This window comes from Bemisia tabaci, chromosome 6 (assembly GCF_918797505.1).
Source record: "Bemisia tabaci chromosome 6, PGI_BMITA_v3".
Lineage (NCBI taxonomy): Eukaryota > Metazoa > Arthropoda > Insecta > Hemiptera > Aleyrodidae > Bemisia > Bemisia tabaci.
This window is the reverse complement of record NC_092798.1, coordinates 38,094,122-38,101,265: the sequence shown is the minus strand read 5'-3', so window position 1 is coordinate 38,101,265 and position 7,144 is coordinate 38,094,122.

Here is a 7,144-nt window from a genome sequence, read left to right as displayed (position 1 = left end):
CATACATCTGATTTTACACTTTCGCTAATCGCGCGATGGATTCGCAGGTTTCGCCGCGAGTTGCGAGTGGGGAGCGCCCGCTCAGCGCCGGCTTTCCCATTGTTCGGGATCGCGGGGGATGAGGGGGATGTTTCGGTCAGTCGCGGCGGGTTTGGCGATTCCGCATTATAACCTTGGTCCGTGAATAGAGCGTTGGCGTTCAGTCGAGAAATTATGGCGTTTTCTCTGATGAGTGGATACAAGCCCGATGGAAAATTTCCAGGAGAAAATGTTCTCACTATACATATATCGACGGCGTACACTGGAAAAAAAAACACATTGGATCTAGAGTCCAGACTCCTAAAAACATCGACAAGAAAAAATACTCTTGATTCAATCGGATTTTTGCTTGAATCAAAACGAAACCCGCTTAAATTAAGAGGCTTGGTTCTTGATTTAAGCTAGATTCTGATTGAATCAAGAGTGCTTTTTCTTGTCGATGTTTTTAAGAGTCTGGACTCTAGATCCAATGTGTTTTTTTTTCCAAAGTAAGTCCGCAATCACATATCTCGTTTGCGATGTCTGAAAATCTCCGCCTCTGAGTTAATATTTAAAAGGAGTAACGAATTGACATCATTCCTTGAAGTTTTTGGAGAGTTTTCCTCGCGCAGTGAAGATAAATCGCGGCAGTTTTAAAGAATAGCCGTTGAGTAGTTTTTCGTTTAAAAAATAAAGTATGACAGGAAGCTTGCGACGTTGCAAACCTAGTTATGTGATTGCCGACCTACACGGGCGATATGGAAGTGCTCGATGGGATATTTTCCTATTTTTAACCTTTTGATGGGTCAATGGATCGTATGCAATGCATCAGGCGATATTGTATCGATATCGATTGGTTCAACTTGTAAACACAACCTCAAAAGTCAATTGAGTAATCTGAGGGAGCAGGTATCACGATAGATTTTTTATTTTTATGAGTACAAAAAGGCAATAAAAAGTGAAATTGTTAGACATTTCCTCATTTTCAGCTTTTCCAACTTCAATCTTAAAATTTTTGAGTGAGGTTATGTTCTACTGTTTTGAACCAAACGATACATCGAACCACTATCGAATACGATCTGTTGATCTGAGGCCTGAGGCTTGCGAAAAACGCCTGTCCCGCGCGCGAGTTTTATTTGGACTGTACATTGAAGCTGTCGACATTAGTCTACAAATACATTTTGAAATAAGAATCAGACATTAAATTGTAGAAGATAGAAAAAACCAAATGTCAAGGAATTTTTTTGGACGACTATTCTCAAAAATCCTAAGTAGGGTCAGGGCCGGATTTACCTACTTGCCGCCCATGGGCCACCTTTATTTTGCCGCCCCTTCTCATTCGTTTTGAAACATCGATACGAACCATCAAGTGAACGTGCCGGATGAGGAGGGGTGCATAAGACGCGTTTACTCGCGTTGGGCGCATTTTTTGTGAAGGCCCTGTCAACACTAGCTAAAGTTCACGGAACTTTGCGCGAAAATTAAGTTCCGTAAACCTATCTCTGTGTGGACGAGGCCTTTCTTTATAAGAAAAGAACGAACAAATTATGAAAGAATAAACATAAACGTGGTTTAATATTTTTCATTTCCACCACCGCGCCAACCGCACCGTGTTTGGCGCAATGCGTGAAATATCTCTACAGTCTTGTAGGCGCTATGCGTTTCACGCCGACCGCTGCTGACCGCACTACGTCTGACGCAATGCAGGAAGTATTCATGGAGTCTTGTAGGCGCTACGCGTTTCACGCCGACCGCTGCTGACCGCACTACGTTTGACGCAATGCAGGAAGTATTCATGGAGTCTTGTAGGCGCTAATATGTGTGTCATGCTGACCGGCGCGTCGAGGGCTTCTCCTTTCCATCTCAAGTCCTCGTCATCATTGCTCTCTGCGTCGCGCCGCTCCAGGCCAAATTGCGTGTTTGGTTTCTCTCTCAACTTCTGTCTCTTGTATCACCCAAAGACGAACAAATTAGAAATTACTATACTTCAACTCTCAGGAAATGAGAGCTTTTTTCGCCTTTTCTCGTTTGTAGTTTTTTTTCTTGATACCTACATTTGAAAAAAATACAACATTTCTCGCCCCCATAAATTTGCCGCCATGGGCCGCGGCCTAAGTGGCCACCCCCTTAATCCGGCCCTGAGTAGGGTCAAATTGACCGGACTATCTCTGCTAGAGGAGTTATGGGGCTGGCACAAACGAGCTTCAGATTTGGGTCTAAATACGTCCTATAAAAATGATGAGACAAAAATTTTAAAAAAGGCAAAATTCAAGCGTCAACACACCCCAAAATAGAAGAGACGTAATCGGGCCTCGTTTTTTATACTTTTCTCAAGAATCTGAGTGAGTCCTCATTGGAGGCACAGATCGGAGCATTGGCATTGCAAGTTCACGTCTCGCGCCATCGCGCCTTCAATTTTGCAGATGCAACACGGACATCCATCGAGCACGAATAGTTGTTTCTCTGCGTCGTCTTTAACGTGCGTCGAGGTTTTTTATATTTGAAATTCGAGAAAAGTTAACGTAAAGTTTGCTCAAAAAATGCGATGATGACTCTAAGCTGATAATCATTTTGAAAAAAAAGAAAGAAAATAAAAATAAACGAGAAAATTGCAAAGTTCTCTCAAGAGCCTTAAAAAGAGCACGTCCAAAAATTGGTATTTTTGTCGAAAATCTAGAGTCGCAAAGTATTTTTGAATATTTTTCACAAATATCTGAAATTTCAAGATTTGGTTATCCACGGAAAATTGCAACCCTAATCCTAGAAGATCCATGAAAGTATATAGCTCGCAAACCAATCAAGAAGCGACAGTGCATCTTGCTAAAAAGGATCGAGATGACAATGTAAATGGCCAAAGTGCGAAACCATAAATCTCCGTATGCAACGTTCCAGACTTCCAATCATCCTTTATTTTTCAAATCAAAAAGCGGTACAGCTTTCCTATAGTAAAAAGATACGAATGGCCATACTCTGTCTATGAAGGTACTCAAAGGTTCTCTATGGATAATAATTTTTATACGACAGAGTTGGCAAGCGCGCATGGCGTGGAGGTGTTTTAATTACTCGCGAGTTTCGGGGCTGGAGCCGGGAGCGCGCTCGGGAGCAAAAGTGCGTGTCGCTCCGGGTGCGGGGCCCGGGAATCACGGGTTTGTCGCCCGAGACGAGTGTGAAATTTGACGCAATAAATATCTGTCAAAGTCGGGAGGCGCGAGGACGTGTGAGGAGCGGGCCGCGACAGGGATGCGAATCTAATTCAAAATTGACTCGCTCCGCACTTCGACTGCCGTGATGGAAGACGCAACCCGCCGAGCAGCTGAGCCCGAGCTCTTGCTCCCCGTCCGAAAATCGATGGTGAAACTACCCGGCCACGGATCTCGACTCCTATGTTCGAAAATTTTCGCCCATGCTTTATGTCTCTCGAATAAATGGCATGATTTTTAAGCTCGAAATTCTCGCAGTACGTCGTAATGGAGATGTTGCATGTGTGAGGAATTTGCGATTTGACTGTTGATTCTTATGTAGAAGTTCGCGGGAAACACGATGGTCCCACTGGTTTTCTCTGAAATCATCTTCCAAGTTCAAAAAAAGCTCTCAAGTTGAGGCCAAAATGGAGGGGATATCCCACGCTATTCTGAGAGCCCACCTCTACACCAAGACAAACTCTCCATGCAAAGATAGGGAGCAAATTCATTGACAGGGCTGCCACTTTATTTAAGAAAAATACTACGGAATTTTTGAGTTGGAACCATGATCAGCGGGCTGATAATTGAAATTGATAGACAAAGCAATAAAAAAAGATATAGAGAGTATAGAGTGATCCTATTGGTTGAAGTGGGTGGCTCCTATAGACTAAGGGAGAAAATAACGGACTCTAACTGTAGGGTCTCTCGTGGGTTGCCGTTAGTTAGTCGATTGCCTACCTCCTTTGTCCATTGCAGCCACCCGCCTAAGATTCCTCCATATCCCTTATTCCTTCTTTATCTATAGCCTTGTCTATCAATTTTGTCTATCAATCAGCCCGCAGCGGGCCGATAATTGAAATTGATAAACAAAGCGATAGACAAAGAAGAGGAGAGTATGGAGCTATCCTATTGGTTGAAAAGGGTGGCTCCTATTGACTGAGGGAGAAAATGATGGACGAATTAAAGGGTCTCTCGTAGGTTTTCAATAGCCATGTTTGCAGACGAGCCACTCGTCAAGTTTGAAATATGGTAGGTAGAGAAGTTGACTTTTTTTTTTCTTCTTTTTTTTTTTGATGGGCAGTTAGCGTGAATCCACTGAAAAGTTACCGTTTTTCCTTGATGATATTCTCCTCCACCCCTTTGTAAACCTCCTCCTGCCTTGCACATTCCTGCATTGCACAATATTTACAAAATACACAATTGTATTTTCCTTTAAAACATATTATTTTTCATCATTTCAAATGAGAATAATCAATGCAGGGTGTGCAAACATTTTAAAATAATGAGTTGAAAAACGCTGACTCCGCGAGTTTAAATATTAGAGCCTCACACAGAGCGGTGCGGCATGTTACCGGCGGGAAACGCGGACTAGCGCCTACAAACCTAACAGGGATACTTCACGCATTGCGCAATGCGTGAAGTATCCCTGTTAGGTTTGTAGGCGCCAGTCCGCGTGTCACGCTGGTCGCCCTCGCCCGCCGCCCGCCACTTCATGCAACTATTTCGCAACATAGGTGTCGCACAGTATCATACGAAATTGAAGGCTCTCCGACGCATCAAGAGTGACAGGCATTCTTTGAGAGTATGGAGCTTTCCTCTTAAAATAAATCAAGATACTACGGTAAAAAAAGAGAGCGGTTGTCCAAAAACTCACTAAGTCCTAGCATTCGTATTTAGTAACGTTTAGCATAATTTTTGAATTTCGTCAGAGAAAAAAGTGACTCGATTTAGGCAGAGACATTCTTGAGTATGCCAGCAAGAAGATTTTATTTTGAACCACGAATAAAATAGCAACAAGGGTAATTCACACTCACATTACGACTCTATGTACTCTATGGAAGGTAACGACGTATGCCCGAAAAATAACTCATTTGGAATTATTATGAGAGCAAGTGCCACTCAATTATTGTTGTAAATGTAGGGAATTTTTGACTTTATATCCTTCAAGTTTGAATCACGCGCCAGATAAAATTACTTTCTCGTGAACGCTGGTAGGTAGCGCCACAATGCACTCACGAGTCAGATTACAGCAGGTTGCGCCTTTCACCGCTAGGTAGCAGTAACTATTATATATATCCGCTTTTGTCCTTTGAGCGCGAGATTCAAAAATGATAGGAGGATGTTGGTAAGAAGGTTGAATAAGAATAATGAGGTATTTGAATGTTCAACATCATTTCACGACAGTTTGAAAACCGCAGTTTGACACCTCAAGCCTAAAAACTATTTTATGAAATAAAAAAACTCTTTTTCATCCTTGATTGAATCCATTTAATCCAGTTTTCCTTGCAGTGAGTTTGGTGCTTCAATTTTAAAATCCCAGTCAGTACCAGGGATAGTTTGTTTTGCCCATTATCTTGTTTCTGAACCGTAAAGGCTACAAGATTTGTTTGTACCTAATAATTCTATATATTTTCAGAGCAATTCTGACTACGTTTGGTCTGTGACTTTAGACCTTTGGAACCCCAAGTAGCACAGTGCAACAAAAATATTGAAATTTGATTTCAATGAAATAGTTATTTTTTTACCGTGAAATTGCAAAATTTTACATAATTTAGTCGAGTTATTCCGATTTTAAACAATCAACCAAATGAGCTTAATGTGTCAGGAAGATAGACAATATGCAATGCAATGAAAAATTGCAACTTATTTCAATTTTACTGCAATAAGTTTCAATAAATGGGGCTCCTTCAAATAGGAGCTAGGCAACATTCACAACACTTAGTGAAATTGCAATATTTTTTACATGCAAATGCTACTTATCGCAATCTGTGCAACTTGGGACATTTGATGGCTTGGTAGGTACCTAAATTTGAGGTGTTTTTGTGAAATGAAGATGATCATGGAAGTTGTTGAAATTCCCTTGAAAGATCACCATCAGATCGATACATACCATACCCCGACTAAAATATATGCTACTCTTTCCATAAGCATCAGACTTAAAATCAGCAAATAAGGTATGCGGGTTTTCAAATGAATTCTCTCTCACCTAGTTATTCGCTTTATAGGAAATGCGTTCCCAGGAGTTCTATAATGAGAAAGGACAATTTTAGTGGGTTTTGAAAGTGGTCAGGTCATGTTTACAGGTTTTCTTCCAAATTTGAGCAGTGATTCATCTCTCTTTCATGCAATCACAATAAAGTCTGGCGAATATATTGGAGAAAATTATATTTTGTTCTGTTCTTTCTCTCCTAAAGTGCAGGCTGCATCTAGTATGTTTGACTTTAAGAAAGAATTTATATGAGGACAACATTTTTCGGCACATACTTAATTATCCGCTATCAAGGATTTTGTCACTAATAAATTAGTTTTTCATTCTTTCAAAAAGAGAAGTTAAATGATTTTCTGAAAATACAACCTTGGAATATTTTATTTGCTGATAAATTAGATATAGATTCCATTTTTATGACCAATCAATGTATCATGAAAGAAGCGGGAAAAGCAGACCCTAGGATTTAAAGAAAAACTTTTTGACTCCTTTTGATGGAGACCCCGTCATCCATTTTTAATTGGATGACATCTTGCAATAAGGAACCACTGCCTCCGGCTCGTCCTCAAAAGCATCTTTCTGCACAGGGAAACCAATGACATATATGTTGTTTCTAAAATGAGCCAAAAGTAGTAGTTCCTTATTGCCAAATGTGGTTCAACTGTTACCCTTACAATTGTAAATGTAATATACTGAAACTTTCAGTGATTTTGCTTTACACATGAAAGAAAAGACAATAAAATTTTCGGATAAAGTGTGGTGGTTCTCCCATGAAGAAATAAAATATGTTTATAAAGCCTGAGACAGCATAGTAAGATACATTCCTCAGTCCAGGATTAGATGAATTATCCATTACTTCTACAATTTCCTGTTTTCTCCTGATCTATTACACATACCATGTTTCCAATTTTTGACAGGTTGCAAGAATTGAGAGAAAATTTTTGAGAGGAAAACCAAT